The sequence below is a fragment of the Schistocerca americana genome, chromosome 2 (assembly GCF_021461395.2).
Source record: "Schistocerca americana isolate TAMUIC-IGC-003095 chromosome 2, iqSchAmer2.1, whole genome shotgun sequence".
Lineage (NCBI taxonomy): Eukaryota > Metazoa > Arthropoda > Insecta > Orthoptera > Acrididae > Schistocerca > Schistocerca americana.
This window is the reverse complement of record NC_060120.1, coordinates 708,635,735-708,661,202: the sequence shown is the minus strand read 5'-3', so window position 1 is coordinate 708,661,202 and position 25,468 is coordinate 708,635,735.

Genomic DNA, 25,468 nt, shown 5'->3' with positions numbered 1-25,468 from the left:
TGAGAAGCATTGTTTAAGGCATATTCTTAGAAATTCTCTAAGAAAAAATTGACAGCACCTGGTGATGAAAGTGAAACCATGGGCGTTCAGTCGCTCACTTTATAATACACTGCCTAGAAAAAAGGAGAAAAAAAATAAGCACCGAGAGGGGCAGGTGGAAATGAAATGAAATTTCACGGGTTGAGAGGGGATGTGATGTTCTTTCAATGATTAGAATATCGAGTCAGATTTACTAAGATTTTGGCAGTATGAGCCAACTTATCAGTATGACGTTGCACGTGCTCTGGCCGAGATGCAGGCTATGACTGTTGGAAGAGATTTTGTATCCTCTCCTGATTCAAGGTGCTCCACACAACTGTTGTAACTGGTCCTTCTTATCCTTGCTGCTGGCACTGTGGTGGAGTTGACGTCCTAACTGGCTTCACGCACATTCTGTTTGAGTCAGTTTTGAGGATCTTGCTGGCGATGGGCGCACTTCAAAACCAAGTATTCGTATAGGAACGTGCCTCGTGTTGACGAGAATTCTCTCCTTGGAAAACGATAGAATGAAGTGGTGTCACATGGAAGGTAACACTGGAGGAAGTTTAGAACTTTCTTTACGGGTTGAGGAGGAGGATAGGGTAGAAATGAAGGCAAGAAAGATGATATCGTCAGCATATGGAAGAAGATGGATAATAAAAGATGGTTTTGAGATTTTAGATATTCCTTTCCGTTGTAAAAACTTGCTACCTGTAGTAAGTAATCAATAAATCTTTAATAATTTAAGGTGCATGTGATATAAATTTGGAAGAGGAAACAAGACTTTCTAGGTGCTAGCGGTTATAAACAACTGCAACAGTCTGAAATGTTATAATCTCACTGTCCAATCACTACTAATTGTTTTACTATATAGGTTATGAACCACATTGCTCTGATATCTCTTAACTAATATCTCAGAACTAATAATTTGTACATCGGTTAAGGCAGATAGGAGGAATACGATCGAAAACAAGTCTGCAACAAACACTGCCGGAAATAAAGTTATTACACCCTTTTAGAGGTTTCCAGTTCATTCAAGATTTATTGTTGCAACAGTGCACATTGAGGACAAGAAATGATTGCATTCACAGGTCAGTAGCACAAGCGGTTCTGAGGTACCAGGTATTAAGCCATGCTAGCCATACTACCTTCCACGTACGGCAATGCAGGCGCTGATTCTGGCATCCAGTCGACCGCACAGATAGCGAATGCTGGCCTGGGATGTGTTACGCACGCGTTCGACCTGCTCACATAGTTCAATAAGAGTTGTTTGTTGACGAGTCGCACGAGTCACTTCTCGTCCCATTATATCTCACACATGCTCAATTGGAGGCAAGTCCAGAGATCTTGCTGCCCAGAAAGTTACTGCACGCCTTTCAGAGCACATTGAGGTTTACAGGCAGTGTGTGGGTGAGCATTATCCACTGGAACAACACATCATGTTCCTTTTGCGACAACGGTAAAAGAATGGGTCTAACAATATTCTGCACCTCCTGAGCGCTGGTTAACGTCTCCTGCAGAAACACCCAGGTGAACGAGAGTTGTAGCTTATCACACTCCTGACTGTAAGGCTTGGCGGTGGGGCCTGAGTGTTTTGGATGAATGCACTCTTCGTGACAGCGCTCACCAGGGCTACGTCATATGCGCAAACGACCATCCCTTGCATCCAGGCAGAATCTACTTTCATTGCTGAGGACCATGGCTGGCCGTTCTACCTTTCAAGTGGTCTTCTGACGGCACCATAGAATGCTGTGGCTTGAGTGGAAGAGGGGCTAGAGATGTGCGTGCCCGTAATCCCACCGCTAATAACTGGTTCGCAACAGTTCGTGTTGAGACGCCTGAGTTCACAAACCCTCTTATGGGTTGGGTTTGGGTTGTTTGGGGGAAGGGACCAAACTGCGAGGTCATCGGTCTCATCGGATTAGGGAAGGACGAGGAAGGAAGTCGGCCGTGCCCTTTCAAAGGAAGCATCCCGGCATTTGCCTGGAGTGATTTAGGGAAATCACGGAAAACCGAAATCAGGATGGCTGGACGAGGGATTGAACCGTCGTCCTCCCGAATGCAAGTCCAGTGTGCTAACCGCTGCGCCACCTCGCTCGGTCAAGCCCTCTTATCTGTGTTGTGGTAGCTGTACGATCTGCCACTGCTGTTCTTACAACACGACAACCCTGGCGGGCGTCTGTGCAGCGTAGACGTCCAGAACCTCGTCTACATGTGTGAGAATGTTCACGTGACCACAGATACCAGCGTCGTTACACAACTGGCGCAGCACATCCAACTTGTGAGGCAGTTCGAAAGGACCATCCTGCCACTCGGAAGACCGCAATTTGCCATCTTTCCAACTCACTCAGTTGACTGTAGGAAGCACGAATGCGTCTCCATCGCGTGGTTGCTTGCTTGGTTCACACGTTTGCAGTACACTGGGTCTTCTGGCTGCTAGCATTCCCTATTAAAGGGTAGACGCAGATGGCGCTCTGATAGCTATGCCACCAGGCTGTCTGTTGGCGGACGACGTTGAAATCATTATCAATACATCTACTATCATCAAGGTGGCGTATACTGTCATCGGATCAAAATCGACGTCGTCTTTCCTGGTGTACTAACTTTTTCCGGCATTGTATGTTAGAACGAACTGTCTGCAACCGTGAGCGGAGGAATAACAGGGGTCCGTTATCGAGCGATAGCAGATACCTATCACCTCTGTGGTTGCGAGTACTCTTAGTCCATCCCCATATCTCCACTTGTTAAAAATTACCTGGCTTACCAGGTATGTAGTCGATCTTACGCTGCACTCCAACTCATGTGGCATCGTTAATTTTCGCATGAACACAACGCAGCTCAGGAACAGGTTCGTACCAATCAAACAAATAATACGCTACTCCGGTAAAAACATGGTAAATTGTTAGGGCCCTACGTTCTCCTATTAGTTTGGTGCACATCAGTACAAGAAAAACGCAAAGATACAATACTCATACACTGGAATTCCAGAAGTCTGTACAGTAGACGCTGATTCCGATTAATAAGAACCACTTTTAAAGTTAACTCACCAGAGACTTCCATTTGAGGTCACAACAATATTGCACCTACCGTTCAGGACTTTAAAAATGTAACGTCAAGACAGTTTTGAATCTGCCGGGCAAAAAGGCGCACAGTTTTATCCAAGACGATAAAAATATTGCCCCATACAATTACAAACAGAAGGTCATCAGCTACTATTTAATACAACACTGAGGAAGTTCAACACCAAACAACAACCATCGTCGTACTCACCGCGTGCAAGGTGAGAGATGACATAATGGCACGACATAAGCATATTAATAAGCTTACTGCGCCACTGAGGCGGAACTGCTATCAGTTGCGGGTTCTTTCCCAGCCAACACCCGACGCGTTCTACCTCGAACAATGGACGGTGGCCCCTGTTCGTAACTTTTCTGCCGACTGTGTCTTCAGACTAGTCACTATTCCTAATATTTACATTTTTGATGTTATTGTGCACTACACTAGTTTCTCCAGTGTCAACTCTCTAGTAACATCGCTTGAAATAATTTTACAGTAATGGTATTTCCTTAAAAAATGAATTCTTCCAGAGGGATTCCTCGTGTTGCTGAGGGCTGTCTGCCAGCCACCCATCAACCTGTGTCGTATTTTCGGTATTATACATGCGCCAAGACTCCAGAATGAACTTCGCTCCCGCCCCACCATGAGTGACTTTCATTTCGCCAGGCCCTCAGCGGTACGATCGTCGGAGGCGGCCATCGTGCACTGCAGCGAATTCTGATGCGCACGCTCCATTATAATTCAAACATGAATCATCAAAAGGTCAGATTAAGATGCAGTTTGCACTAAATCATATTAAATAACACATAGCACACATTAAAGATACTTTTCACTATCATTTCTTCTCTTAGTTTATTGACTTGATTACTTGGTCAGTGAGATAATAGGTCACTGCCTCATCTGAAGGTAAGTTATAAGTAAAATTCTTATTCGAAAAAAATTCAAAAGTATCGCTGCGACTTCGTTGTATGTTATCTTACACTGAGGTGACAAAAGTCATGGGATACGTCCTAGTATCGTGTCTGATCTCCTTTTTCACGGTATAGTGCAGCATATCGACGTGGCATGGACTCAACAACTCGTTGGAAGCCCTTGCACAAATATTGGGCCATGCCGTCTCTACAGCCGTCGCTAATCGAGAAAGAATTGCCGGTGCAGGATTTTGTGCACGAACTGACCTCTCGATTACGTCCACAAATATTCGATGAGATTCATGTCGAGCGACCCGGGTGACCAAACCATTCGCTCGGATTGTCCAGGATGTTGTTCAGACCAACCGCGAACAACGGTTGCACTGTGACACGGAACATTGTCTTCCATAAAAATTACATCGATATTTAAGAATATGACGTCCACGAATGACAGCAAATAGTCTCGAAGCAGACGAATATCCAGGGGACCCAGTCCATTCCATGTACACACAGCCCACACCATTATGGAGCCACCACCGGCTTGCACAGTGCCTTGTTGACAACTTGAGGCCATGGCTTCATGGGTTCTGCCTCAAACTCTAATCCTACCGTCAGTTGTTACCAACTGAAATCGAGACTCATCAGACCAGCCCATAGTTTTTCAGTCGTCTATGGTGCAACCGATATGGTCACGAGCCCGGGAGAGACGTTGCAGATGATGTCGTGCTCTTACCAAAAGCACTCGCGTCAGTCGTCTGCTGCCGTAGCCCATCAACCCCAAATTTCGCCGCACCGTCCTAACGGATACGTTCGTCGTATGTCCCACGCTGATTCTGCGATTATTTCACACAGGGTTGCTTGTCTGTTAGCACTGACAACTCTACTCAAATGCCGCTGCCCTCGGTCGGGTTAAGGGAAAGCCTTCGACCACTGCGTTGTCCGTGGGAAGAGGTAATGCCTTAAATGTGGCATTCTTGACACACTCTCGACACTGTGGATCTCGGAATATTGAATTCCTTAACGATTTCCTAAATGGAATGTTCCATGCGTCTAGCTCCAACTACCAACCCTTGTTCGAAGTTTGTTAGTTCCCGTCGTGTGGCTATAATCAAGTCTAAACCTTTTCATTAGAATCACATGAGTACAAGTGACATCTCCGCCAATTCGCTGCCCTTTTATACCTTGCGTACACGATCCTATCGCCATCTGTATATGTGAACATCGCTATGCCATGACTTGTCACCTCCCCGTATATGGATAATCATCGCCGATCACACATATTCGATGTTGGCAGTGATGATAAAGATTTTACGCTATTGGCCATTAAAATTGCTACAACAAGAAGAAATGTAGATGATAAACGGGTATTCATTTGACAAATATATTATGCTAGAACTGACATGTGATTACATTTTCACGCAATTTGGGTGCATAGAACCTGAGAAATCAGTACCCAGAACAACCACCTCTGGGCGCAATAACGGCTTGATACGCCTGGGCATTGAGTCAAACAGAGCGTGGATGGCGTGTACAGATACAGCTGCCCATGGAGCTTAAACACGATACCACAGTTCATCAACAGTAGTGATTGGCGTATTGTGAAGAGCCAGTTGCTCGGCCACCACTGACCAGACGTTTTCAATTGGTGAGAGATCTGGAGAATGTGCTGGCCACGGCAGCAGTCGAACATTTACTGTATCCAGAAAGGCCCGCACAGGACCTGGAATATGCGGTCGTGCATTATCCTGCTGAAATGTAGGGTTTCGCATGGATAGAATGAAGGGTAGAGCCACGGGTCGTAACACATCTGAAATGTAACGTCCACTGTTCAAAGTGCCGTCAATGCGAACAAGAGGTGACCGAGACGTGTAACCAATGGCACCCTATACGATCACGCCGGGTGATACGCCAGTACGGCGATGAAGAATACACGCTTCCAATGTGCGTTCACCGTGATGTCGCCAAACACGGATGCGACCATCATGATGCTGTAAACAGAACCTGGATTCATCCGAAAAAATGACGTTTTGCCATTCGTGCACCCAGGTTCGTCGTTGAGTACATCATCCCAGGTGCTCCTGTCTGTGATGCAGCGTCAAGGGTAACCGCAACCATGGTCTCCGATCTGATAGTCCATGCTGCTGCAAACGTCGTCGAACTGTTCGCGCAGATGGTTGTTGTCTTGCAAACGTCCCCATATGTTGACTCAGCGATCGAGACGGGGCTGCACGATCCGTTACAGCCATGCAGATAAGATGCCTGTCATCTCCACTGCTAGTGATACTGAGGCCTTTGGGATCCAGCACGGCGTTCCGTATTACTCTCCTGAACCCACCGATTCCATATTCTGCTAACAGTCATTGGATCTCGACCAACGGGAGCAGCAATGTCGCGATACGATGAACCGCAATCGCGATAGGCCACAATCCGACCTTTATCAAAGTCGAAAACGTAATGGTACGCATTTCTCCTCCTTACACGAGGCATTACAACAACGTTTCACCAGGCAACGCCGGTCAACTGCTGTTTGTGTATGAGAAATCGGTTGAAAACTTTCCTCATGTCAGCGCGTTGTAGGTATCGCCACCGGCGCCAACCTTGTGTGAATGCTCCGAAAAGCTAATCATTTGCATATCACAGCATCTTCTTCCTGTCGGTTAAATTTCGTGTCTGTAGCACGTCATCTTCGTGGTGTAGCAATTTTAGTGGCCAGTAGTGTACATTGGTGTTGTAGGTTAGGATCAACAGTAGCTCCTCTGGACTTCGGTAGTTTTACCACTCTGACGTGGCTCAGAGGTTGACGACGAATTTGTGAAGCCTCTCCCTTGTTGTAGACGGATTTCTTTCCTTGTGATCACATTAATCCATAAGCTTAAGATTTTCCAACTAGCATCCTCTCTCGAATGCAATGTTTCCTTATTTTCACCAGAGTGAGACAGGTCTTTAGCACATTGGACTAACACTTGGCAACAGAACGATTCAAATCTCGTGCGGCTATCCAAGGTTAGGTTTCAATTCTGGGACGATTCTTCTAAAAAGGGAATGGCTGATTTCTTTTCCTATCCTCCTTCCAATCTGTGCTTGTGCTCCGCCTTTCATGACTTTGTTGATGATTACAGATTAAACCCCGATATCATATTCCTTCCTTCTTTCAATTACACCAGAGATCCGAATCATAGCGTGAGAGCACTAGACGGTTTTCTGCACCTCGATCTGTTTCTTCTCCAAAGAACCTTACGAAGAAACTCTGCTAATACCACTACAATCATATTTTGGCCCAGTGATGATGTTTAAAATTCAATTTTTAAACTTTACATTGACCACGAAGGAAATCAACATTAAATAACGTTTAAAACCAACGTTTTACAAGAAACACACACTGTGGTTTAACGAGCATTTCGCTCTCAATGAAGTATATGGTAGAAAGAGTCAGCCTATAGGAATTGTGAAATGAACCCTGTCATCCAGGACTGCGTGCCACAAAGGGCACAGATTCACCACGAGATGGGGAAACTCACATGCGTCTGTTGTCTAATTGCTGTAATGTGCGAGTGAGACAGACGAGAACCTACGTCATAGAGAAACCCAATAGAAGCCATTTGTGGCCAAGGAGACGTAGAGTGTTAAATACGGCGGACCTAAGATCGGCCATAAAGGGAAACGTTTATGAAAACTATTTAATTCTGTAGTAATTCAGGGAATAGAGCCACAGTAATTTTAATCTGCCATCCTCCATAAAATTTCATGGTGATCGCAATAATACTTGAAAATTGATCATATCTATAATAGTTTAGGATTTACTGTTGAAGTGAAATTAACAAATTTTGTAACAAAGACCTGAATGCTAAAATTTGAACGCTTTCGTCGGTCTTAGCGATCGACGTTTCATCATCAAAATGACAAATGTTGTAAATATCAACTCTGTAACTTTATTTGTTTAAAACATATAGTAAATTTAAATTATCAGTATTTTCAGTTAAGCATCAGATCATCATTTCCTCCACACATAACACATTGAACGATGACAGCATCACACCTTATTGAATCATTAGGTACTAGAATATTGTTTAGTGCATAATAGTTACTATTGTTCTTTATTTATTTTCAGAAACACATTGGTTCAAGGCTACTGGTTGTGACATTCAAAGTTAAGAAGGAAATTGTATTCGTTTTATGTAAAAAAATTTAACGATTATTATGTAATGTGTATCATTGTTACTTTACTTAGAACATGAAAGTGGTGATTATTTAAATATGTTAAAATGTAAAGCAATGTAGAATAAGCTGTAGCCAATCAGACGGACGGCTTCAGGAAAGGGAACTGCGCTAGTCAGTTGAGCGAAGATGTTCGGCCGGCCGGAGTGGCTGAGCGGTTCTAGGCGCTACAGTCTGGAACGGCGCGACCGCTACGGTCGCAGTTTCGAATCCTGCCTTGGGCATGGATGTGTGTGATGTCCTTAGGTTAGTTAGGTTTAAGTAGTTCTAAGTTGTAGGGGACTGATGACCTCAGAAGTTAAGTCCCATAGTGCTCAGAGCCATTTGAAATATTTTTGAAGATGTTCGGCACGGGGGAGACGCGGCCAGAGACAGGCAGAGAGACAGTTCTGGTCTAGACACAAAACGGCACAGCTCGGATTGAGACGCGAAAGCGGACAGTCGGTCTTTGTAGCTAGGAAGTGAAACGACTTAGAAAATTTCGCGTTGTGTGGTATCGCGGGACTTAGTCTCTGAGCGTTGAGCAGCCGCGCGCCTGGTGTGACTAACTTTTCGCCTAATTAACGAGGTGGAGTATCGAACTTGTAATTCGCGATGAGATTGTAAGTTATCGAACTATGTCAAATGGATATGCGTTCGAGTGTGACAGTAAGTCGAAGTACGACCACTTTCGCTATTAGTTTGCTTTCTGAATTAACATTACTCTAACCAAATCGCAACTGTGTGGCCTACATCACTTATGGGTCGTTAATTTAATTCCAGATATTATTATTACTGTTATTATATGTTACGTTAACTTTGTATTTCGCGAACTTGTCATCAGCCAGACAATTTAACCAAAGGGTCACAAGTGTCTAATTTAGGGTATGCAATGCAAAAAATGGCTCTAAGTACTATGGGACTCAACATCTGAGGTCATCAGTCCCCTAGTCTTAGAACTACGTAAACCTAATTAACCTAACGACATCACACACATCCATGCCCGATGCAGGATTCGAACCTGCGACTGTAGCAGCCGCGTGGTTCCGGACTGAAGCGCCTAGAACCGTTCTTCCACAGTGGTCGGCAGTGTGTAATGCGACACAAATGCTGTTCAACCTCTTAACGAGTTTGAGCCAAAACATTTCGACGAAGAGGAACCGCATGTGAGCCCGAACATCTTTGGGATGTTAGCTCGCAACACAAACATATTAATCAAAAAGATTTAAAAACTTGACAGAAATAAATTATACCTCCTAGTTACCCAGTTACTTCTGTTTCTTTTATTCCCCTAAAATACTTATTTAATACGAAATATGATTAGTAAAAGAATGAGCCTTTCATGAGTGATAGAGGGGAAACAAGAGGAGATATTCGTTTCACTAAACTCTTTCCTAAAATATGTTTAATATTACCGGCTGGAAAAAGTATCTGAACCACCATCCATCATCGCATAGCTGGCAACTGAGGACGCGTGCAGTCATGAAGAATGGACACGAAACACGACGAGGAGGCTACCTCTGCAGTCTCTATATCTTAAGGAGTGTGAGTGAACTGAAGAGAAACACGTGCTTTCGACATGTACATTTGCTTTAGAGCCAATAAAGTTTTAAATGAAGATTCACTATTCACCTAACAACGTAGGGCAGCTATTTCCTTGAATTTTTGTTTTTAATTCAGTTTTTTGATGAAAGTATCCACGCAGCGGCAGAACATTTACATTATGCAGTCAGATGTTTATTTACGGTCCCATTAACGTATACTGTGCTGGTGAAAATAGTTTATCCATGGATTTTTGGTCGGTTTCCTTAAAAGCGATGGTCACCCATACAGAATTACGGTATAGACTTTACATTTTATTCGACGTTAGCGCTTGGGATCAATTCCACTGAGACAGACTTTAGTCGCCGACAAAACCCAGGCTAGCCATTATATGGTGACAGGACTAGCCTTCGGTCACAGAATAAAAGAACAAAAAAGTAATTGCCAAATAGTGGATGAGCCGTTGCCCAGCACTGGAGGTGGGACGGTAGAGGACAATGGCATGGGCGAGATTAACATTAAAGAGGAGGAAGTCGTCGTATCTCTACAAATACCTCAGAACTGGAGGAATCCTGCGGACTAGATAAAGTTAGCGCGCGTGACAAATGCGCAATTGATGCCGAGCCTTAAAGAATTCTCGCTCTCAAGAAAATATGCCACTCTCCAGGCTTTAAGCATTCATTGCACAACAGCTCAGTCAGGGTGAAATAAGATCTTGCCTGAAGAATGCTGGAGGCCGCTTTAAACGTCTAACTCCTAACCATAGGAGGATGGTGTGTATGCGCGGAATGTGAGTCTACAGAATGAGGACAAGTCGTTCCCATCTTCAGCTCTATGTTAACTATCGCGAGCGTCGCCCAGTTTTGGGCAGGGAATGCCTAGTCTTAGTGAAGGATAAGGAAAACAGTAGTTCCAAGTATGAAGGTACGTTGCGCAAGCTGACGCTTGGAAGGCAAATAAGGCACTACAGGTTCATTTACAGGCACCACTCTTTGACGCAACTCTGTAACAGTCTCTCAGACGGACGAACGTTAGCACACAGAAACATCCGACAGACGTCATCACAAGCAACCACACTAGCGGCTGCGCAACTAAACAGCCTAGAAAACTGTCCTTTTCTCAAACCAGGAAAAATGAAGGTCAGAATTTAACACTGTCGCGACACATGATGTGGAATTATGTATCACATTATCTTCCTATGACTCACTGATTTTCTTTTTTTTCTCTCTTTGATATGAAAGAGTTATTGTTTATGGGAAAGCAGGTGGTGCGTCTTTCCTACGCACTTGGAGCTATACCAAACACACGTTAATAGTAATTTAGAATGGGATACTGACTGTGACCTTGTTGATGGGAAGATCCTGGCGTTTGCTTGAAGTGACTCGGGAAAGTAACAGAACACTAAATCTGGAGGGCAGAACCGATTACTCAGAAAAAGACTGATGGCTTAACGATTATGCTACCTCTCACATTTTGGTTTGTATCAGTAACCTTTGAGAACAACCACCGCATGCTGAAGTCTACAATTCTACGATACCGTACATGATGTGTCCTGCAAATACAAGTACGAAAATAGGCGAACGTACTGAAAACAACTGGGCAACAAAAAATTGGTACTATTAGAAACAAATTCCTTAGTTCTGGCAGAGTAATCAGTTCTCTACTCGTCTTATTAGCAAGGTAGTACAATAAAGAAATCCAGTGACGCAGAATAGCTTTTACAGTAACTCTATCCTTGTTACTGTTCTGCCACTTCCCTGACTGTTTATTTTCAGATACAGTCTGTTAAGTAAGAATGTGGTCCGCATTATACACAGATGGTAAAAGATATCGCTTTGTTCTTTCACAACCCAACAGCGGAAACCTTCGTCCACGAAGAACATGAATGCAGCTTACGCGTCGTGTTTCTCAACTATATTTGATGCCGACTGTAAATGCTGGTTCATCGGCAAAAATGAAGACTGGGTACCGCAGGACGACAATGAAGCGAAGCACCGTAGCAGGCTTTGCAGCGACTGGAAAAAGGAGAGAGGTGTGCAGGTACTTGATTGGCCCTCCGACTTGCCTGACGCTAATCACATTGAAAATGTGTGGGATTACGTAGAAAAGAAGTTAAAACGACAACAGATCTTCACTTTGAAACAGCTGTCAACGCAAATTCGATGCGTTTGCAGATCTGAATCAGCGGAAAATCTGGTTTCAAACATGCCTCGGAAATGCCAAGCAATTATCGATGCTGCGGGTCACTAGACGTATTATTAAATGTAACTGCATTTTCTTTTGTTCATAAATGGTGTATGTAAATTTTTGGTTTGTTTTCAAATACATTTTTCTGCTGATTAACTCGACCACGATCTTACTTAATAGACTGTATCCAGCTACGCGATAAAGTGTCGCCCCTTGGCCAATTCCATGAGGAACGTTTATAGTTGGAAGGCATATTCTTTGTTGACGTTTGGCTAATGAGATATTTCTGTGAGCATAACTGGTAGAAATGTTGGAACACGTGAGGCAATACTAACCTTACGACTTATCTTAGAAGAAAGAGTAAGAAAAGGCAAACCTACGTTTCTAGCATTTGTAGACTTAGAGAAAGCTTTTGACAATGTTAACTGGAATACTCTCTTTCAAATTCTGAAGGTGGCAGGTATAAAATACAGGGAGCGAAAGGCTATTTACAATTTGTACAGAAATCAGATGGCAGTTATAAGAGTCGAGAGGCATGAAAGGGAAGCAGTGGTTGGGAAAGGAGTGAGACAGGGTTGTAGCCTCTCCCCGATGTTATTCAATCTGTATATTGAGCAAGCAGTAAAGGAAACAAAAGAAAAATTCGGAGTAGGTATTAAAATTCATGGAGAAGAAGTAAAAACTTTGAGGTTCGCCGATGACATTGTAATTCTGTCAGAAACAGCAAAGGTCATGGAAGAGCAGTTGAACGGATTGGACAGTGTCATGAAAGGAGGATATAAGATGAATATCAACAAAAGCAAAACGAGGATAATGGAATGTAGTCAAATTAAATCGGGTGATGCTGAGGGAATTAGATTAGCAAATGAGACACTTAGAGTAGTAAAGGAGTTTTGCTATTTAGGGAGTAAAATAACTGATGATGGTCGAAGTAGAGAGGATATAAAATGTAGACTGGCAATGGCAAGGAAATCGTTTCTGAAGAAGAGAAATTTGTTAACATCGAGTGCAGATTTAAGTGTCAGGAAGTCGTTTCTGAAAGTGTTTGTATGGAGTGTAGCCATGTATGGAAGTGAAACATGGACGATGACTAGTTTGGACAAGAAGAGAATAGAAGCTTTCGAAATGTGGTGCTACAGAAGAATGCTGAAGATAAGGTGGGTAGATCACGTAAATAATGAGGAGGTATTGAATAGGATTGGGGAGAAGAGAAGTTTGTGGCACAACTTGACTAGAAGAAGGAATCGGTTGCTAGGGCATGTTTTGAGGCATCAAGGGATCACAAATTTAGCATTGGAGGGCAGCGTGGAGGGTAAAAATCGTAGAGGGAGACGAAGACATGTATACACTAAGCAGATTCAGAAGGATGTAAGTTGCAGTAGATACTGGGAGATGAAGAAGCTTGCACAGGATAGAGTAGCATGGAGAGCTGCATCAAACCAGTCTCAGGACTGAAGACCACAACAACAACAACAACAACTGGTAAACATATCAGTGGTTTCAATTCTTCATCGTTTCTCTTGGGTAAGACTCATCAGTTGATGCTGACCTGCTGACTTGCCGAACACTATCCAGAATAAGTTGCAACATATGCAAAAGTTGAACACAAAGTCCAAAATATTGCTACAAGCAGTTTTTGTGTAGATCATAAATTAGACACACGTGCTTGTGAGTTGCTACTGCAGAATACTTTTCTTATAATTGTAACAGTCTACAGATCCCCTCTAGGATACTTCCAGCTATTTATGAGAAATCTAGATGTATTATTGAGCTACCTGTGAGACAAGAACAAACGGTTAGTAGGTTAGTAGTTCTCGGATATTTCAGTGTATGTTTCTCGAAAGACCCTGACAGAAACGGAACTGGAATCATTGTTCGTCATTTGGGGCAATATTCTTTAGTTGCTTACCTAAAAAGTTATCCAGAAAGTGCATTAAGAAAACAAGTAAGCCAAGGCTAACTAATGCGAATAAAATTTCATGTAAGAGAGAGGGGAAATGTATATAGAAGCCGGAAATAAGTCAAGATCAGTAAAAAGAATACTGTAATATTTTTAAGGAAAGTCATTAATATACTCACAAATAGTGTGTCCTAACAGAATTTAATAATGCAGATAATAAAATTAAAAGTGTCTGGGATATTGTGTGACAGGACAATCAGTCAGTGTACAAGATACAACAATTAAAAAAGACAATATTGTTACATATTCATAATTCACAAATTGCAAGTTTATTTTAACAGTCACTTCATAAACAGGTTTAAATGGTTCAAGAAGTAAGAATTATAAATTTGATTCCACAAAACTTCAAGCAACTGGAAGCAGCACCAACATCCATCACTAAAATTAACTGAATTATAGAAATTCTAAAAAAACGAAAGTTCATATGGTGTTCATGGTATTTCAGACAGAATTTTGAGAAGTTATTATGGCTTAATAAGTAATGTCCCAGTATATAATATCGCGACACTGTAACGGAATTTTTCCAGACATATGAAGATTTACAATTGGCCAAAAGTTTTTATAAAAAACGGGACCAGAAAGACTTTAATAATTATAGCCCAGTTTCCTTACTGACGTCTTTTCCCAGAATACTCAAAAAAGTAATGTACTAATGACTGACCTCATATTTAAGTAGTGACAACTTACTTAGTACATCACAGTTTGAATTCCAGTGGGGTTGCTCGATTGAGAAAGCTATTCATACGTTCATTTACCAAATTTTACAAGCCATAAATAATAAAATATCGCCAGCTGGAATTTTTTTGTCTCACCAAGGTTTTGATTACGTAGATCATATTACTTTCTTATAGAATTGATGGAATTATACACAACTGGCATAAATCATACACAAAAAACAGAATGCAAAAAGTTGTGCTGAATAATTCAAACCTTGTTGAAAGAAGAGAAAACTTAAGTGACTTGGGAGAAATCACGAAGGGAGTTCCGCAACGTTCAATTTTGGCGTCCACTCCTATTCATTGTATACGTGGTTGACCTTCCACTTAATATTCATCACACAGAATTCGTACTTGTTATTGAAAATCAGAGAAGATTTTTAATGATGTTTTTCAAAGAATTATTAAGTGCTTCTCTGAAATTGAGTTCTCCCTTAATTTTGAGGGAACACACTATATTCAGTTCTGTACAGCAAATAGAGATGTACCAACAATTGATGTAGCACATGAACAGCAGTCGGTAAAGAGGACAGAATGGTACGAACTTTTGCGTGCACATACTGATGAAAACTACAACTGCAAAAAGCATATTACTGAGCTCCTCACAAAATTGCAGTTTCTGCTAGTCTTGGAAACAAATGAATCAACCTCCAGACTTACTATCTTGTATGGAGTAATTTTTGAGGGTAAATCATCATTCGGTACATAATGATTGCACAAAAGCGATCAGAAGGAATAATACGTGTTCATTTGTATATATCATGTAGGCACCTCTTCAAGAAGTCAGGTATCTTAATTGAATCATTACAGTATGGATATTCCCTGACGAAATTGGTCATATATAATTCACAACCATTTGAGAATAGTGATGTCCATATCTATAACTCTAGAGAAAAAAAAGGAAAAATATCCTTACTGCCCATTACTGAAGCTTTCAGTTGCTCATAAAGGAGTTCAATATGGAGTAACAAAATTTTTTATCATTTGCCCAATCCCATAAAATGTCTGACAGATAGTAAAGCAAGTTCTCAATCTAACCTAAACCCATTTACTCTGGGAAACTATTCAGTGAACGAATTTTCGTATAAAAAACAAGTAACCTGTAAAAGCAATTAGTTTATATGTGTTATTTTAGGATTAGGACTAATAAATGATACTTTAATTAATATCAATACTAATCATATGTTGATATAGGAACGTTAAAGCACTTTAAAATTGTACCCGTAAAATATGGCAGTCTACAGTGCACAACAACATACTTAAATACCGTGTATGGGACAGAAGACCTCCAAGAAACAAAAATAACAACCTGGCTCATAGATAATTGAGACTGCTGGAATCACAAGTGTCATATGCATTATTTTTTCAATACGTAATTAACACCAACTCATAATGATAACAAAACTAAACAGAAATGTCCAAAGACCATCTTCATGTACCTCAGCCTCATTAAATAAAAATATCCTAGGTAAAATTACTTAAACAATGTACCATCAACATACCTCGAACAGCACAGAGACAGTATGGCACCAATATACCTAGTCGTTAAATAACTACATTGCATCAGCCTTTCTTTCTTTTCTTTTACTTGTGCCTTTACCCACGGTTTCGCAGGGTCGGTATGGTTAGAATCGGATTTGGCAAGGTTAATTTTAAGGGGTGGCCAGATACCCTCTCTGCCACCATCGCGTGCCCCCCGGGATGGAAATAGTGTACCCCAGCAGTCTGCATCTAGTGTAATCCATGGAAGAGTGCGAACGTGTTCAGACGTCTGCGAGTCATGTAACTGAGGCGGAACGTGGGGACTAGCCCGGTATTCACCTAGAGGAATGTGGTAAACCACCTAAAAACCACATCCAGGCTGCCCGGCACACTGACCTATGTCGGTAATCCGCCGGACGGATTCGATCCGGGGCTAGCGCGCCTACCCGAGTCCAGGAAGCAGCGCATTAGCGCTCTCTGCTAATCTGGCGGGTTAACTACATTGCATCAGTATTGGGGAACAAAATGTTAAACGCTCTCCGGTGCCCGTTGAACTCTTACCATATACAGCGCACACAACTGATACTCAACGCACAGCAGCATACTCTCCTGGAAAGGGGTACATAACGAAGTGTAAAATAATTTTGGGAAGTTCCAGTAAAAATGCCACATTACGTGGAATTGGGTAAACGGTACAACAAGAATAACACCGCAAAAAATGCCACTTACACCGTATGTGATGTAATATATAGGGAACTATGAGGAAAAAGAAACGCAATTTGGATATATACTCCTATGAAACCAGCAAGAAAAGTTCATGGCGTAACAGAAAGCTGTACGAAGAGAATAAACTAGTTATAGAAACATCTAGCATAACAGTGGTAACAAGTAAATTGACGAGCATTCCAATCCCTCGCCCTAGGAAATGGACAAACCTGACCGAAAGGAAAGAAGCTAATGTTGAAGAATTGCTCAGGCAAGCCATAGAACACATGGGGTGATAAAATATATATTTCTTTGTTTCAGATGTGGCATTTCTGGACATTTTCTTTGCAAGCATATCATATTCATGTGGTCACGGCAGTGGTAGCAAGTTGTAGAGTATACACTCCTGGTGTATGGCAGGTAAGTTTTAACGGGTATTTTGTTGCTATCCATGTATATGTTCACATTTTTATGGTATTTTCTCTTCGGCATACCATGACAACTAGTAGTAAGAAGTTCTATGATACATGGACCAAGGAATGAAAGTACTCTTTCGCTTTATAGTGGTGACTACAATGAGATTACTTCTCTTTTAGCTTAGACAGGAGATGATTTTTTCACATAAATCACTCGCTTGTTCACGTTTTCGGTTTTCACTGATGCCTCTATTTTCTAGGTACGTTTATTTCCTGTTATCCTATAATGACATAAGGGTATCTACATTATATCGTTAGCTGGCTCCATACTTTCAGGACACTGGCATTGGGTTAAATTCAAGTGAATTAAAGTTAAAATACATTGGGGTTAAATACATTTAGTAGATTTGATAATCTTTGGTTTTGCTGGTTAGTTCCCTATTTCTTTCCTTCCCACTTTTCTACGCCCTCCCTCATCCCTCTCTCCGTGACATTACAGTTGTTGTCAACGCTATTTTTGCTCATCCGGGGTAGGATCTTTGACTAGAGCGAGAACTACATCTGATGTTGGTATGCATTATGGCGATTGGTAGTATCTTAATGGTTTGAAATTTAGATTTAGATATGAAAGTGATTTTCGGTTATTTTAGGTCCAGTCCTGAGGCTGATATGCTTTGTTTTTAGTCTGTTATCTGTTTTTTTATTCCTTTTGACTCAGTTTTATTTAATATTAGTGTCACCGCTTTTACAGTCACATGGTTCCACGCTTTTAGCGTCCTTTACAAATTACTTTTATCTACTTTCTTATATGCTTTTTGCATAAGTTGTACTTTCGGTTTTTCTAGTTCCACTATAAGATGACATCTCAATAGCTAAATTATCCCTCCACCTACACACTCTCTCCTTTTAACTATGGAGGATGGGTTACATGTATTATGCTCGATCTCTTTATCTTTAGTAGTACTTTCTTTTGTTCCTTACCTGGTATAGTTATTATTTAATTTAACATGGATTTTAAAGGTTGTGATGCTAATTTAATGTTGCTACCAGTACAGAATTTTGTATGTTATTTATGTGCCGAGTTTACTTCATCGTTTCTCCCCTATGCTTTTATGCCACTTTTGTCCTACCTCCTTCCCCTCAACCATCCTCTCAAGCCCTTTCCTGTTCCCTGTCATTACTATGGTCGTTGACGTTGATTCGATTAATTTCTTCCTATTGTTAGATGCAAAGAATTTAGCAAGTATTTGTTCCTCAGGCTTGATGTGTATATGAAGCTTGTGGATTGCGATTTTGTAGCCTTTTGCTGTTTATATGGAGAAAGCGTTTGACTGGTTTTTATTGAAATTCAGTGTCATTGTTTTATGGGTTCCGTGTTTTTAGCAATCATGTGACATTTTTATGCAATTTATTATAGAATACTTCCTTATGCTGTGTGCTTGGTTTATTTTTATGTGCGGCATTGTAACACGATATCACAACAGTTGAATTATTCTTCCCTAGCGACCGCCTCCTTTTAGTTGCGTTTTGTGACTGGGTTTTCGAAATGAAGTGACCACTGTCGCTGTGGTTCTGATTTGACCAGGTGGTTACTTCTGTACCTTGTAGATCGTTTGTCCCAGACAAGGTATTTCCGTACGCTGTTGTGCATTTATACTTGGCCTGCAATTAACCTCCATCATTTTGGTTTCTTGCTGCTACCTTCCATTTCTTACATTACTTTTGTGTTCTTCCACATACGTCTCTTTTTGTTTGTAAAATGAAATGATCGTATGGCACTGTTTGGCGGGAGGCTTCATGCGGGGGAGTTCGGCCGCCGTATTGCAAGTCATTTTTAGTTGACGCCACTTTGGCAACTTGCGCGTCAGTGATGATGAGATGGAATCAAACCCGGGACCCCGCGCGCGAGAAGAGAGAACGCTACTGCAAGACCACGAGCTGCGGGCTTTTTGTTTGTAAATTACATTTTGGATCTTGCACCTTCGTTAAATATAAAACTGCTGTAGACTTGTATTTTAGGAGTACAATTTTTAATTTCACATACGACAGTAACTACATCTATGGTAAATATGATACAGATTCTACTGTGTGCTTCGACGTTCATATACTTTCACCTATTTTATGATTTAGTAATGGTTGAAGGAAATATGTATTTGACTTAATCACTCACAGTGTATTTGTTGTTTGTTCGCTTACGATTTTATGCTTTTGTGATATATTATTTTTATATTAATTCAGCTATTAGATGTAGTCATTGCAGCTATTTATATTGTTCTTTGGCAAAGAGTACGTGAAAACGGTGTAAGTGTTGCACCGAAACAAGTCGTTTGAAATAAATTTCTTTGATGATACGGTGGTGGTGATTGGTTTTCTTTACTTATATCATCAGCTTTTGCCCCACGTCCGCGTGAACGATGCAGTTTCAGAAGTTGAACATTCAATACTAGCGTAACATGTTTGCCGAAATTCTGAGCTCTCTGCCAAGTACACCAGGCATCGACGAACACCACCAGCCGCTGCACATATCCTGGCGACAAGCGTTTCTTCGTAAGGAACTGGTATGACGCACGCTCACGCACACGCACAAAATCGAGATACATCGGATCACGGGATCGAGGAGGTCACGCAGTTGGATCTCCACTTCAGATCCAACACATGGGATATTTGGCACTGAGTCATGTAATTGCTCATAAAAGTGTGCAGTTCCTCTGTCTAGTTGCGTGCACCCATACGTATAGAGAAATAATACATCTTCTTTGCTAAACTAAAGGTACCTGTCCGCTGATTTTCCTTGTTGTTCAAGACATTCCAAAGCTTTCACTGACTCAGTGCGCAAACGTTTGAATCACCCTATATACGGCATGCAACCTGATAAATCGCGAATAAAACTTCTTTATGGGAGACCATTCATGTGCTCCGTTTGTCATTTTGCGCTCGCGACAGTTTTGACACTGATCTATCCGATTCTTCTTAAGCCGTATCATGATAACGCTTTTCCGTAAATCTCATTTGCAAGTCGTCTGTTTCATGGCTCTATGACACCAGCTCAAATAACTTTCTGGCTCCTGTGACTCCTGCAGATTTTAGCAACTACGGATGTTTATCGTAGAGTTCTGCTCATTTGTTTGAGTTCAGACCATTCAGTGATCTGACGAACTGTGACGTCATTACTGGATCATCCATTTCATTCACATCTGCCTCCATATTTCTTCCTCCTATCACGCTTCGGGACAGTTTTTCCCCGTCCCACTAATTTTCGTTGTACTCCTGACATCTTCCTGCGGTTTACTCTTACTTCATCAGAGATTCCTTATTTGAATCGCATATGTTAACACATTTACTTTTTATTTCCTTACAGTTACGTTTAAGCTATCTGTGCGTCACGATTATTATTCGTACAATCGTGTTTTACTCAATTTGCTTAGATGTCTCGCTTATCCATTCAACGTCAGACTGTTTACGTACCCATTAGCCACGTTCTTAAAGAACATTCATATATTTTCTCTCTTCATTGGCAATATGGAACAATACGGAGTTTTCCACGAATTTACCCCTGCGTTTTAGAGATATTTTTCGTGTTCCGTCCTGTCTCAAGTATTCTTTTGTTACGTTTCACGGATTTTCTACGGAGCTACCTTGCGTGCTTCCACTTAGGTCATTAGTTATTGCCTCATGTAATGTCAAAGTTGTCTCATTCTCTCAGAGATTTTCAATATTCATTTCGGTTCTTTGGTTAGTGGTGTTTAACGTCCCGTCGACAACGAGGTCATTAGAGACGGAGCGCAAGCTCGGGTTAGGGAAGGATGGGGAAGGATATCGGCCGTGCCCATTCAAAGGAACCATCCCGGCATTTGCCTGAAACGATTTAGGGAAATCACTGAAAACCTAAATCAGGATGGCTGGAGACGGGATTGAACCGTCGTCCTCCCGAATGCGAGTCCAGTGTATTTCGGTTCTTAAAACTCTTTTTATGTTCGTGATATTGATTGTCACTGCTTGATCATGGACTGAGTTTACGTCTCCACCAAAAAGCTCCGCACTGTGATTCGCAGAACATTAGTTTTGTGCCTCATAATACTCGTCTCATTTGGCGCAATTTAACGACATGAAAACCCAGTTTTACCTGGACTGACCGTTCACCTCCGTCCGCAATTCATAATGAGGTATGTGGCATCATTTGGTGTTGTATCGTCGGATAGTTATCACCAGTTTAATTTTTCCCCATTTCATCGTTGTTCGCCAAAATCCATTAAGCTTCAAGCGAGGGAGAGGTACTGGATTCGTCGTCTACTGATTAAGACAAGGCGTTAGGCGGGGTAAGCTGCTAACAGCAATACGCTGGCCTTCAGCATCCAATCCCATCTAGGTACGTTGTCAAATGACCATAAGGCCACAGTTCACATATAAGGATGCCGAGCAGTGTCCCTCTCTTTTGGGTTTCGACTTCGAAGCGAACAGAACTTCACTGCAAACTTCGATAGCACGTGTGTTCCATACGGCAACTGCGGAACTATAACGACCACACACACTCGTCTCACTTAGCTGTGAATATGTGTAGTGATCCCTCATGTAGTGCTTAACAATAGCAACGATACACTAACAAGGGAACGTTCCCAAGTGTCAGTGGTGGGTGTGTAGAGGAGGCAAAATAGTACAATGCATATTTTTATTTGGGCCCAATTTCATTTTTAAAGAGTAAAATGCACCCCGAAAGATAATATGGCACTTTAAGTTTAATGGGAATATCTTCGAAACGATGATATATAAAAACTTTTTTCATATAAAAGTTGACATTAATTTAGTTCTTAGAAACTGTATAGTTAAGCTTTGCAACAATACCCCACCATCGTTAATTTTCATCATAAATTGAAGAAGCTTTCAAGACACATATATCCCTGCGTAATAAAAACTTGTTTCTGAAATACTGTTTTTGGAAAATAAGCTGTACACAATGTTCTATCAGAGTATTTTCAATACACGTAATTAAAATATCGAAACATTCATTACCATTCTAATTATTTCTTTTACTTACATTTTTTAGTTTTAAATTGTTATTTTACGTTTTACATTCATGTTTTGATTTGTTTTTTAGTCTCCCGCTTCACATAGGTGTATTTTAGTAATTGAAAATATTAAGTAACTCATTATTATGATAGAAAATAATTACAATAACAATAATCTGCAGGGAAATGCTTAAAACATAACTTTTTTCACAACATGTGCATAAAATGAACGAAATTTTTCACCTAATATACACGACGGAGAAGACAAACAAAATTCACGTGTGATTATCTAAATATCCTGATTTGTGCCAGACATATTTCAGTTCATTGGTAACACTTGCCGAAGAGAATTGATTATGTACTAGTGACTGCTCTTTGATTGTATTGTTTCTCAAGTGGAGATTCACCTTATAATCATTAAACAGCACTAGATCTGAAAATCTTCCCACTAAGTTGTTCCAGCATCGAAAGCCATATACGTTCCACAGCGGTGCCTGTGCCATCGAGGCCTTTGGATTCACCAGATGTTTCTTCTCCTCGGGCGCTACTGTCAAATCGGTTTATTTTCCCACGCTGACCACCCGTTTTTGCAAAACTGTGAAAGAAGCTAATGACGAATTTAGACCGAGAATTCGAAAATCCCGTTTTGAAAACGACGAACGTCCTTTTGACAACATTGAAATACGATAAACAAACGTCTGACCGGGACTATTTTAAACATGTTTTCTTTCGCAACTGAAGACAAGGAACTTATTCATTTGGTCATCTCAAAAGGCTTGACGGCACAAGTACAGCCGCCGTACATATGCGTCTTTCGCTGTTGGAAGAACAGTGAGAAGTTTGTCAGATTTGACAGTTGGGAATGTTCTCTTGTTAGTGTATCGTTGCTATCGTTGAGCGTTGAATAAGGGATCACTACGCATCTTCACAGTCATGCGCGACGAGTGTGTGTAGTCGGTACATTTCCGTACTTACATATGGAACACACGTTCTATCAAAGTTTGCAGTGCAGTTCCGTTGACTTCGAAGTTGAAACCCAAAAGAGGGGGCCACTACCCGGCAGCGTTGTGCGTGAACGGTGGTCCTTTGGTCATGTGACCACGTACACAGAAGGGATTGGCTGCTGAAAGCCAGCGAATTACTGGTAGCAGATCTCGCATTCAGCACCTCTCCCTCGCTTGAGGCTTAGTGGATTTTGGCGAACAAAGACGAAATAGGGAAAAATTGAAGTGATGATAACTAGCCAACGTTAAGATGCCAAAGTATTTGAAACGTTTGTATACGTCGATGTATATAAAAGCAAAAATCTGACATCAGATAACACTGACTAGCTCACACGCGTACTGTTCCCCCGATAATCTGATTACCCTTGTGTCATACACTTCTTTCAATATTCTGTGGACTTCACATAAGTGCACTATTTATTCTGAGTTCCTGCTTGATAAAGGGCAATACCAACAAGTAGCATGAAAATACCTATACTAGCCACTGTCATGACGAGAGGCAGAGACTAAGGAAAAAGACGAGACGAGGTTAACCAGGCTGGCGCAGCATCGACTGGAGCGGCAGGGTGCTATCTGTGTACTAGGCCCCGGCGCGGCGGGCTGTTGACTGTCGCGCGTTCGGCCCTTCTGAATGAACACAGTGCGTGTTTTCTGCTTCGTCACACACCACAGATAGGGGCCCGCGGCTCTCTCGGCCCAAGGCACACAGCAGAATTTTCCATCCACCCCTGGCCTGTCGCCTTAAGGTAATTGTGGGCCAACATTTGGCTGCCTGAGGTGCCGGGCAGTGACACCAGACCAGCAGTCCTGGCTGCTGCGGCGTCTCGAGGTCGTCCAAACAGAAGCGACCACACAGCAGCTGCTGCCAGCACATTCGTCCCATGTTTAGTGTCGCCTCGATAGTTGGCCGGCCTGTTTACGCACCAAACACACAGCGCTCGCTTACATAATTGATAGCCTCGTCACCGAGATGCGTTCTCGCATTCGCTAGGAGCCATTCTATTCCATACGGATAAAAACTACACAATCTGCAGAGAATCACGATCCTACATTAATGTCACAGAATATTAAATTATATATGATTTTAATTTACTTCGCTGGAGCACGTACATTTTCCTCATTTGTGGTTGACTATAGTGCGAAAAAACCTTAGATGTGATTTCCAACTTCACCCTCTTGCTAATCAAATTAATGTTTTCGTTCATAAAACTCACCTCCCCGTAAACAATATTTTTTGCAGGCTTGTAAGTCAAACAATCTGAAATCATTGAAGTTTTCGCTGTCGTTTAGTACAACGCCGTTGCTCACAGTAGCCCTCGATTGATGAATGTTTTGAAAAACACCTGAATAACTTTCAGTCAAGGTATATGCCGGAGCTTCCGTACTTTGGCACCACAAATCGTTTCCAGAGCCACGCGACTTTAAACAAATATAAAAACACTAAGCTCGGTGCGTTCTTCCGTCGTCCACCTACATACTATGAAATTACAATTATATTAATACCTTCAGCTGCTAACGGGCGTTGATACACAGGACAGGCGAAAATGTGTGCCCCGACTGGCACTCGAACCCGGGACTCCTGCTTACATGGCAGACGCTCTAGCCATCTGAGTCACCAAGGCACAGAGCATAGCGCGACTGCAGGGACTATCTCGCGCCCGCCTCCCGCGAGACCCACACGCACACATATTCCCCTAATTCTTACGGGACTTGGTAAGAATGTCTTCCACGAGTAATGAATGTGTTGGGGGTGGGACACTGCGAATGTAGTGTGTGGACATACAAGGTGAGAATGTGGGTCTCGCGGGAGGCGGGCGCGAGATAGTCCCTGCAGTCGCGCTATGCTCTGTGCCCTCGGTGGCTCAGATGGATAGAGCGTCTGCCATGTAAGCAGGAGATCCCGGGTTCAAGTGCCGGTCGGGGCACACATTTTCACCTGTCCCCGTTGCTATGTATCAACGCCCGTTAGCAGCTGAAGGTATTAATATAATTCCAATTTCGTTCTAGATGGCTGCATGTCATCAATAGTGTCTGTTCTTTCGGACATACCCATATAAGTATACATACACTCCTGGAAACAGAAAAAAGAACACATTGACACCGGTGTGTCAGACCCACCATACTTGCTCCGGACACTGCGAGAGGGCTGTACAAGCAATGATCACACGCACGGCACAGCGGACACACCAGGAACCGCGGTGTTGGCCGTCGACTGGCGCTAGCTGCGCAGCATTTGTGCACCGCCGCTGTCAGTGTCAGCCAGTTTGCCGTGG